Source organism: Mirounga angustirostris, unplaced genomic scaffold (genome assembly GCF_029215605.1).
Source record: "Mirounga angustirostris isolate CCGP_5_RB_7025 unplaced genomic scaffold, mMirAng1.0.hap1 SCAF_7, whole genome shotgun sequence".
NCBI lineage: Eukaryota > Metazoa > Chordata > Mammalia > Carnivora > Phocidae > Mirounga > Mirounga angustirostris.
In genome coordinates, this window is record NW_026991715.1 from 77301041 (window position 1) to 77312058 (window position 11018).

At 37.6% G+C, this 11018-nt stretch overlaps 1 long non-coding RNA gene across 1 annotated transcript; it reads right to left on the reverse strand.

Moving 5' to 3' along the window:
• Positions 1–6156: 6156 nt before the first annotated feature.
• On the reverse strand, positions 6157–9503 carry LOC135365263 (uncharacterized). The gene is made up of 3 exons (XR_010412902.1): positions 9369–9503; positions 7060–7173; positions 6157–6284 (listed from the first exon to the last, which is right to left on the reverse strand). It is a non-coding gene; the product is annotated as an uncharacterized LOC135365263 (long non-coding RNA).
• Between the last annotated feature and the right edge of the window lie 1515 nt (positions 9504–11018).

Sequence of the window (11018 nt, forward strand, 5' to 3'; positions counted from 1 at the left end):
ATTGTTGCCCTCACACAGTTTATGTTCTAGACAGTAAATGAATAAATATAAACTAAATAAAGTTTTTATAGACTGAGACAGAGTATTTTCTATAGGCAATAGCTATATCTCCTAAATTGTGATATATTTTTATTTTCATTTATTTCAAAATACCTTATTGTTTCCCTTTTGAATATTCTTTGACTCAGGGGTTATTTAGAACTGTGCTATTTAATTTCCTAATAATCGGAGATTTTCAGATATATTTCTGTTATTGAATTGAATTGAATTCAAATTGAATTCCACTGTGGTCATAGAATATACTTTGTATAACTTGATTTACAGCTTTTTAAAATGAGTAGTACATTGGAATTAATCTTATTGATTCAGCCTATTTTCCCCTTAAAACCTTCCTTAACTGTTCTGGCTTTCCTGACAGCCTGCTTTCTTCTCTTAAATCATCAATAAATATTTATTTTTTTCCCCAGTGCGCATTCATCCAAGTTAATGGCTGTATGTTCCACTGGGGGAAGGACTGGGGGAATCGTCATGGTTTATAATGCAGGACTTTGTTTCTAGGGGTCTGGCTATCTTTTCAGGCCAATGGATTCCAGTTCTAGACCTGCAAATCAGCTCAGGTCCAGGAACTGAGCAAAGAATTGTACACTTTTATTGGAGTGATCACCTTAAGTATAATGTCTTACTCCTCACTCTTGCTCCCCTGGCCTCCTGGTTCCCTGTTAAGCAGCACCTAGGTTGGCTAGTGGTCAATTTTGCTTGTTGGGATACTGAGTTCTCTAAAACTGACTCAACTCATTGCAGGTCCAGAGGCCTCGGTTGCCCCTCTGACTTTGCTGGTCCTAATAGTAATTATAGCTGCCTGAACATCACTCTGCCTGTCCTCAACTACTTCAGGATCTCTGAAGATATTAATGAGCCCAGTTCTGGGAACACATCTCCTGCCATTATACTTGGTGTGCCAAGGAGAACCACCACTGAACTTCTCAGTGATGCTGGTTGTCTCTCTCCAGCACATTCTGATGGCATTTGTGAATGGTTGGTACTCTGGGCTCTTCCATGGAACATAATCCTGTAATCCTTTTTTCTGGCCTCAAATATTATTCCTCTTCTACCAGTCTATCTATTCCTTTGTCTACTTTCTGCTAGGAGAAATCAGGCATTTCTACTTTGGTGACAGTAGCCATCATTTTTTTCCAGGCCTCTTAGAACCGTCTGAGCCGTGAATTGGCCATTCCCTAGAAGTTATAAGGTGCTAAGTCCCATGTCCCAAGAAAATGTCCTCAAATCAATGAATTCTTGCTCATATACCTTCCTGGCTTGATCAAATACCCTCAAATTTCAATCCTAGAAGTTCTACCTTAGCTCTTGCTGGTCAATGCTGAGAAATTCTTGCAACTCTTGAGGCATATCATTTCTTTCCTCTCTTATCAGATCCATTATGTTCCCAGTCAGGTTCTGTTGGGTTTAGGCCTTGGTCGTTATCAGCCTTGCAGGTCAAATGGGAAGTTCCTGAGAGGAACACGAAATGCCTTGTGAGGAGGAAGCCTCTACAGCATCTTCCAACAAAGCACAAGTGATAGATTTTAATAGGGAAGGGTGTACCATTTGTGTAAATTCATAGGTTTCAGGGGTTGCAGCCTCAGGGGCATCTACTCAGATGGCCCTGTCTCATGTTTAAGGATCCCGGGTTTCCCCACCAGGAATCTGGCTTTTATACAATGCCCTTGTATTGGCTGAGCATTCAAACATCTCTGGGATTCTGAGACTAACAACTAGGTCTTTAGCTTACGTTCAGCTGTGTCTGCCCTTCTGTCTGAGATAAGGACATCCTGTGGGTTATTAGAGAGGACACAGTGCTTTCACATTTAACCATTGACAGCTTGTGACAAGCCCTCAGTCTCTCATTAGACTTCTGTAGTGTGTCAGAACAACTTAGCAATGAGTAGGATTGTTTTTCAAATGCGCACCATTGCACATGGCATAGCATTCTCTTCCACTGGGACATTTTCCCAGCTTACTACTGTTGAAATTTTAACATTTGTGCTGCCACCTGTGTTAAGGACAATCTGTGTCTCCCTACTAACCAGGATGACATCCTATTCAATTGCCAGGTAGTAGGTAACTAGTCCAAATATTTTTTAAATTTATTTTAAATTTAATTTAATTATTATTATTATTATTATTATTATTATTATTATTATTTTAGAGAGAGAGCATGCATGCATGGGGTGTGTGGTGGGGGGCAGAGGGAGAGAGAAAATCTTAAGCAGTCTCAATGCCTAACATGGAGCCCGACCCAGGTCGATCTCATGACTGTGAGGTTATGCAGGAGCCCTAAAATCTTGGTCTGACTGCCTTTACCTTGGTTTACTTTTTGTACAGCCGGGTTGATTTGGGTCATTTAAGAAACAGTTGCCAAGATAGGGTTAAAAGTAGAAGAAGTTAATTAACTATGGAGATGCCTGACGTCTGTCATGGCCTCAACACTAATGGGACAGTTTCAGAGTGCAGCAACTGGGGTCCTCAGTGATGTGAAGGCCTTAGACTCCCTGCAGTCAGATCTGAGAGGCATATTCTCATGTCCACCTCACATGCCAAATGCTAGAAGAAACAAGTTCTGAATCTATTTTTATTTTGAAATCTACATAGGTGATATTAATTATGTGTCTAATTTAGAAACAATGGTGGAATAGAATAAAAAAGGTAGGTTCAAATATGGAAAAAATTAATCTTGGGTGACATCAATATTTTAGGAATGGTAAATTGGGAATCACTTGGAAAAAAGAAGTGGCCAGAAAAGTCAGAATAAAACCAGATAAAAAGGCATCCAGCTACTCCTCTTCATCTCCACCACCACCAACCCACTCTAAAGCACTATCATCTTTTACTTGAACTATTATAATAACCTCCTATGTGGTCTGTGCACACATTTCACTCCACCAATTTTTTTTTTTTGGTTACTACAGCCAGAGAAGTCTTTAAAAGAACAAATTAGATTAATATCCCTCCTCAATTTTTATCCTTTCTTCTTAGGATAAAATCTAAAGTCTTAAAAATGGTCTTCATGACCTAGTTTCTACCCATCTTTCCAGCTCCTCTGGTATGCTTGCCCACACTATCTATATTCCATTCACAATGGCTGTCCTTTAAATCTTTGAACTACTTCCCTTGTGCCTTGGAATTTTTATATATATTGCTTTTGTTTTAAAGCTTTCTGTTCCTCTTAATCAATCCTTCCCTAACACAAAAGGCAAGGAAGGATAGAGTGTCAAGAAGATGATAGCAATCCATTTTGTCAAAGGCCTCACCAAAGTCCAGTGATGCCAAATTGAAAAACTCCCATTGGGATTGTGGATAAAAATGTCACTGATTAAATCAGTGACTGTTACTTCAAAGGCGTGGCAGAGGGGCAAGACACAGTGGAGTGGGTTGAAGGGTGACTTAGAGGTCCAAAAGTGGACACAATGATTATAGACTGCTTTTGGAAAGTCTAAGGACAGAAGCAGACAATATTGTCTATCTAAGTAGGACATAGGGTCGAGAAACATTTGGCTTATTTGTTTGCGATTTGAGAGAGCTGAGGAGACGCTGAATATAGCTTCTTCTAGGAATGCTGCAGACTTGGTTTTGCAGGGTCGCCTCCAGAATACAACAGACACTAAATCCTGCAGATGGGAGGGGAAACCTTCTCATCAACTCATCTCCTTAGAATTGTCTCCTTGTTTTTTATCTCTGTTTTCCATGAGCATTTAGCAATCTGAGCTCCACTTTTGACAGAATTGATGACTTTTATGTTTCCCCTGGGTTCCTTCTTTTTCAGTGGCTTGTCCTATGATTCCTTCCACTTGTCCTAGGGATGTAACATATACCTAGCATGTTCATGCCAAGAGAGAATTTAGAATATGAATTAATGCCAATAACAATGTCCCTCTAACAGCCCATGGGTGGGAATGGAACCTAGAGTGTGCCTGTCATAATACCCCATTTCCCTCAGCTATAGTGTTTGACTTTAAAAAAAAAAAAAAAAAAAAAAGAGCCTTGAATGGCCCAAGCTAGGCCAATATAAAGTGTATGAGAGAAAAGAGCTTTCCTTTTCCTCTTAGATCATGTTAAGTAAGGACCTCTGTCCTCTGTGTCAGAGAAAAGTAATGAAGTAAATGCACAAAGAAAGGTAGAGCTCGGAGACTGGATGTTGGAGGGGACAAGAGTAGAGAACAAGTAAGGAAGAACAGATGACAATGTTTGAATTCTTGAAGAGCCTGAGACCAGCTCCATCCATAAATGTTCTAACCGGATGTTTTAATCAAAAAAGTTCCCTTTTCTACTTAAGTATCCTTGAGTTGATTATTTTTCACTCACATTTGAAATGTTTCTGATTAATGCAGTTTGGAATCAGAACAAGAGGTCTAATCTGAGGCCATTAGGCCTGCTGTTCTCCAAATGACATGGGCTGCACCTGCCACATGATGAGAGACATCCTTTGGAGCAATGTCCTTTGGAAGTGAACTTACGCATCCATCTTCTTTGACTCTACACCTTAAGTTTTTGGTAGGACACTTCCCTCTGCCAACATATTTTTCTTCAAATAGAGGATAGTATGTTTAGTCATGACCCCTGTTATTTTGAAGGATCTTGTTTTTCCCTGAGTCTCTTTAGACACACATTTCTGAAACATTTATTAGGTTCATCTGTAGGTGTCATTTTTCCTTTATTTTGCTTTGCTATGGATTATAAGCCATATCATTTTCTTAGTAACAACCTACTTTAGAAAAACAACAGCATCAAAGGTATTATGCATTATAGGTTAACTAATGCTAAAAAAAAGTCTCAGAATTCTACAAGTATGATAGTAAATTTCTCTTAAGGTGTTCATTCTTCTAAATTTCATTCCCATTAGATCATTTTGTGTCACTGCTTTGGGAACATCTAGCAGAGTCCTCTGTGGTATCTACTATCTCTACTCAAAATAATCTTTCCTATGGCTGAATTTTATTAAGGTTCTTTAGTCTTTTGTAATATAAAATTAGATGTCTCAAGTAAAGAAGCCCAACCAAAAATGATGCTTTTAAAGAGACTGATGGAATAAAGAATACATTTCTTCTAAATTATGCCACAAATCTCTTCCTTGGAGTCTTAGAAAGCCACTGGCAGAGCCCGAGAGTAATGGATGTTGGGTTTGGGACCCACTTGTTTCACTCTTTGCCAGGAGCTGAAGCTCTACTGAAGATTTCAAGCAGGCACTTGATCGTAGCTAAACTTCAGAAAGTGATACCAATGCGGGAGAAAGGAGGGAGAAAGATTTCTTATTTCCTTTTTATCCACGAACAACCCTCTGCCCTATTTCCACTCACTTCTTATTAAATGAGACGATAATGAGATAATATATGTGAAAGGGCTGTGTATAATGTTAAATGCCCGTTTAAAAAGACATTACTCCTTATTTCAATACCATAAGCCCTTCTTCACTCTAGTAGCTTTTCTCTGATTATGATTCTCTGGTATGGTGGAGTCGAGAGAGGATCAGATTTAGAGGAGAGAGACCTGAGTTTCAGTCTTGGGTCTTCTCTAGGTTTCACAACTTCTCTCCAGTCTTGGTTTTTTGTTTTTGTCTTTGTAAGTGAGAGAAGATTATGACTGTGTCCCCTCTCCAAACAAAATGAGAAAGGCGTATCTACAAATGCATGGTTTTAGAGAGAAAGACTTAGAACAATGTACACATGGGCTCAGAGGTCTGATTTTTCACTGATAATCATAGAACAACATTCATGCAAACATATATACTTACACATACATACGCAAATGCACACGTACACGTAGGCATGCACTATCTTTCCAACACATTTTTACCACTGCTTATTCAGAATGACGAGAAGAAGTAATTTCAGATTTGATCCATCTCAAGAAACACTTTTAAGGCTCTTTTGCAGGTGGCCAGGAAACTTGCTTCGACTTCTCTGACTCATATCATATTGATCACTTGATATCCTGGGAACTTAATACCCGGATACATGGGTATTGGGATGGGATTCCTTTAATAAATATCCACCAGTCCAGTTCAGTATGAACCATTGAGTGTAGTTGATAAACAGAAGAGTCAGGGAGTGAGACATTTGACTCTTTCTTTTGAGAAAAGCTGCATAAGCAGCTGACACTTGACAGGCCCACACTCCCCTGGCACCTAACATGTCGAAATCACCTCAGTGGCACCTCCACTTTGCTTCCTTCTCCTTCTTCACAGGAAACTTCAGCCTCTGTTCACTGGTGGCGGAACATACTTGTAATTTCTGCTAATGAAACAATGACATGTTTCCCATTTGTTCTGCAACATGCTGACACTTTTCATATATATATATATATATATACATATATATATATACACACACACACACATACATATACAATTTGACAATAGCTGTTAAAGTTACAACTATATTTTAATATATAATGCCTCACACTATTTCACATGATTACAGAGAGGCTGGAATTCCATATGGTCCGAGGAAGTGTTGTTTGTTCATCTTGCCTTGACTTGGCAAGAGTAGGTAGAGGCTGTTGTTCACCTCAGATTTTTTTTTTCCTTTGTAAAATGAAAAGGTGAGACTACACGGCTTCTAAGGTTTCTTTCAGTTATAATAATCTATGAATTTACAAATAATAGATGGAATGTGCCAGTAAGTGACATTAGTGGTGAAGTGGAGTGAAGGGAAACCAGGCTGATTGCATTTTCAAGGTTTAAAAAATTGCTCTGGACCTGGGCTTCCAGGGATATCTAGGTACGTATTACATATGAAATAAGTTTAGTTTCTGAAAAAATGAGAAATACCTTAGTAATTATGTTATTAAAATTTTATTCACTTTTGATACTGAATTTCATCTTCTAGATCATGAAGATGTATCTATATATGCCTGTCTGTCTCTCTCTCTATATATACCTTCATATACATATATATGTATATGTAACTACCATGTAGAAGAAAGATTAAGGCATTATCAGTTAACAAATTTAATTTGCTTTAAAACATCAATATCGAAATTAATATTTTTATCTGGTACTCTTACCGTCCATGTATATTTTTCAAAAAGTAAAGCAACTGCTCTGGAAGTTGTAGACTCAAGTTGCTCAAGATGTGACAGGAACAGTAAATGAAGTTTTAGGAAGGCAGTTGAAGGATTCTACGTAAAAAGGCATAGGTCAGATTAAGTAGATACCTTCACCTTCTCTCCTGTCAGTATTATCACGGTTAAAAAAATAATGCCTCAAAATTGCCAGCAGAGGTCCTCAGTCTCATAGTGTATCAAGTCTATTTATTGAAAAATCTCTTTTCCCTATGATATTAACCGTGGTTGCAAGGACTCCTTTGCTTACTTCAGATAATGAATGGCCTACGAGCTTAAACTATTAATCAAAAAAGATATATTTAAGTTAAAAATACAGTTAATATGTACAACAGTGTATAATGTGTTGGAAAGCATTCTACAGATACCAAAGAACTAGAAAGTAAAAGTGCAAGTTATATGTTTTTGAATTGGGGGTTTTTAGAGAAATTTAGCAGATGAAGGTTAAGAATGGTGATCTGCTTTGTTCTTTCCTCAGTTCGAACTATTGTTCTATTTCTGGGAGTAAAAGAAAACAAAAGGATTCATATAGGAACTTATTTAGGTAAAAATTCTGAATTGTCTGTGTTTTTTCATTAAAGATGAATTTTAAGAAGGAAATAAAATAATCAGAAATAGAAATAGCTAGTGGGAGGGTACTGCTATCTGAAATAATTAGATAAAGCTGTTTGAATTGCCAATCTTCCTTATCCCTTTCTTTTTGTCTTCACAAAGGACACAAGAATTATTACTGTAAATTCTCTTAAAAAGAAATGGTAACTAGAGTGGCCACCAGACAAACTTGGGCATCTCTGTTGGTAGAGCTTACTGGTTTCCTGGTGTTGTGTTAGTATTAGTTGACAATATGGGCAAAATATCAAAACCCCACATTTGACAGGAAGACAAAAATCGATTTTTGATATAATGGCCAAGGCTCTGTCTCTCTGGGCTGAGGCCATGTGATATCTGAAGGTGTGGTTTTGTTTGCATAGGGCATGGGTATCAAAGAGGGCAGGCCAAGGGGTGAGACTCCAGGACCTGACATGCACCCAAATGCGAGGCACATGGGGTAGGTTATTATCTCAGGGCTAAGAAGCAATATAATGGTAGTCAGATAAAGAGGAAGGAAAGATCCCAGGAAGTGAAATTATAATAATCTCAAAGTGAAAAATAGAGAAACATACTTCTAAACAACTGTCTTCTCACTTAAAAAAAATCTTTTTGAGGCTGTTTGCTTATTTTCTTTTCTAATATTTCTCTGCTTTCTACCTTTTTTTTTTTTTTTTTTTTTTGTGGTCCTTGGCTGCCTTGAGAATTGCAGTCTTTAGAAGTCAAACAGAGACAAGCTAATGATGGGAATATGGGAAACATTCTTGGCTTTTCTTAAGGGTTGATCTAGGAGACTCTAAGTATCTATGAAAACTAAGCAGTCCTTTAAGAATTTTTTTTTTTTAAAGCTTCTACAGACAAAGCAGGTGGCACTTAGTTAAATTCTTGGTAGCTTTTAGAGCACATAAACATCTTTGGAGAAGGACTTGTTTCTTTTACTTACTTCCATACCTCAACCAGCAAGAAATAACGAGGGGAAGGAATAAGCAAAGAGAATGCTGTTGTCATTTTTAACCTGTCTGTTGAGTGTGACTGTTCATTTTCTTTCTAAAAAGCAGGCTCTCAGATATTCTCAGGGCTACCCAGAATGATTTGAGTAACTAATTTTCACAAACACAACAATATAATAGGCTTAAGTATGCACAGAGATCTTTGGGGTCAGTTATCAAAGGCTTTGGTTTTATATAGAGATCTCTGTGGTATACATAGTGTTTTATTTATTCAAATGCTGTATGTACACAATATGGCATTTTCCCACTGCATTAAAAATGCTGTTCAGGTGTCTATATTTTATTAATTTTTATGCCTTTTTTTCTCACAAAACTCTTTATGTGCTACTGTTTATCTGAGGCATTCCATTTTACCGAATGTTCTTATGAACAATATTTAAACTTCTGAATAGCAGTAACTATCTCTGAAATATTTGTTGACCAAGTGAAAAATATAAGGTGAAACCTTTATATAACATATTGCAGAGTTACACAAACTCATAAACATGTCTGTTTAATACACAAATTCGTTCTTAGAGTATGTCCAACCATATTATAGAACCCTTAAAATATTTCATGAGATCCAGAAACTTATGTATTATTTTATAATTAGATTCATTTACATTCTTAAATTCTCTTCAGCTAGGAAGGGAATCTATAAATTTCATGACTTACCTGGTAGATTTTACTTCAATTCTTTGGCTGTTATCCTAGTCTGTTTGGATTTTTTCTGTGCCTTGGTAAAGGTGAGAGAATTAGATTTTATTGTTCTCAGTTTTCTCTCTTCAAGTAACAACAGATATCTTAAATCTTATGGGTTAAAAAATTTTATCCCTTTCTTACCAACTAAATTCAAATCAAATAAATCATACTACTCATTTATGAATCAAACCTGAGGTATTTATTGCTCAAGAGTCATGGATGCCCTTTTCTCTGTATTTCTTAGTCATTGGGCTTCTAATCTAGCATGGTGTCTAATATTCTTCCTTAGGGGAAACGAAAAGCCAGGGGACCTGGCCAGTGTCCCTCAGGGACTAGCACTGGACAAGCACTAAACATTGGCCAGAGTGTGAGAAAAGCTGCTTATAGTTCCTTCCTTACACAAGCTAATGTTATAAGACACATCCAGAAGGGAGTCAAATGGAAATTCTGAAATTAGTTTTGAGGGGTGAGTTTTAGAAGCATTATTTTCTTTTAGTGCTTGAAAATTTAATCAGTAATACCCAGAGTACAACCATTTGTTTTCACATATTTCGAAGCCATTTTATACTCATTTACTCCTGTTTAGTTCCTAGCTGATGAGTTACTCACAACCCTTAATCTTTCTCACCTCGTTAGTTTTCAATTTTGCACATCAAATATCTTCAAAGATGACTGCTGCTTTTCTATAGAGAAATGCTGATGTGCTCAGGCTAAGTTACAGCAAAGAGTTGAAGGAGGAAGGAGACAGAGGGAAAAGCAATAGGCAACCTCTTCATCAAGGCCACTTAACTGGCAGAGGTGGATTGGTTCCTAAATCCCCACGCTGGTGTTAAATGTTGGCATTCTAGAGAGAGAGTGATGATGGTAGTGTTGGGACAATTTGATCTTCTGATTATATTAAAAATAGAAATAATTTTTATTTTTCTTTTTTTTAAAGATTTTGTTTATTTATTTGACAGAGGGAGACACAGCGAGAGAGGGAACACAAGCAGGGGGAGTGGGAGAGGGAGAAGCAGGCTTCCTGCTGAGCGGGGAGCCTGATGTGGGACTCGATCCCAGGACCCTGGGATCATGACCTGAGCTGAAGGCAGATGCTTAATGACTGAGCCACCAAGGTGCCACTAGAAATAATTTTTAAAATGAAGTTTAAGTTTTGAATTTTCACATTAATATTGATTACTGGTTCCCATCATATTATGTGGGCAGAAGCATTATTCGGAAATTGAACCAAACCAAACCAAAGTGAAACCACAGAAAACTTACAGCATTTTGGGATTGTGTTAAGAACTTTTACACTGAGATAGAGACAAACATCCTGGGCCAGTATATAGTCCAGATTATTATTATTATTATCATGAATCATTTTTATGTCATTCTGTCAGTAACTCAACACAGGTATGTGTCCAAATAGACTGTCTTATTATTTTTTTAAAAGATTTTATTTATTTATTTATTTTGAGAGAGAGAGAGCGTGAGTGAGGGGAGGGGCAGAGGGAGAAGGGGAGGGAGAGCAGACTCCCCACTCAGTAGCGAGCCAGACTTGGGGCTCGATCCCAGGACCCTGGGATCATGATCTGAGCCGAAGGCAGTTGCTTAACTGACTGAGCCACCCAGACACCCTGT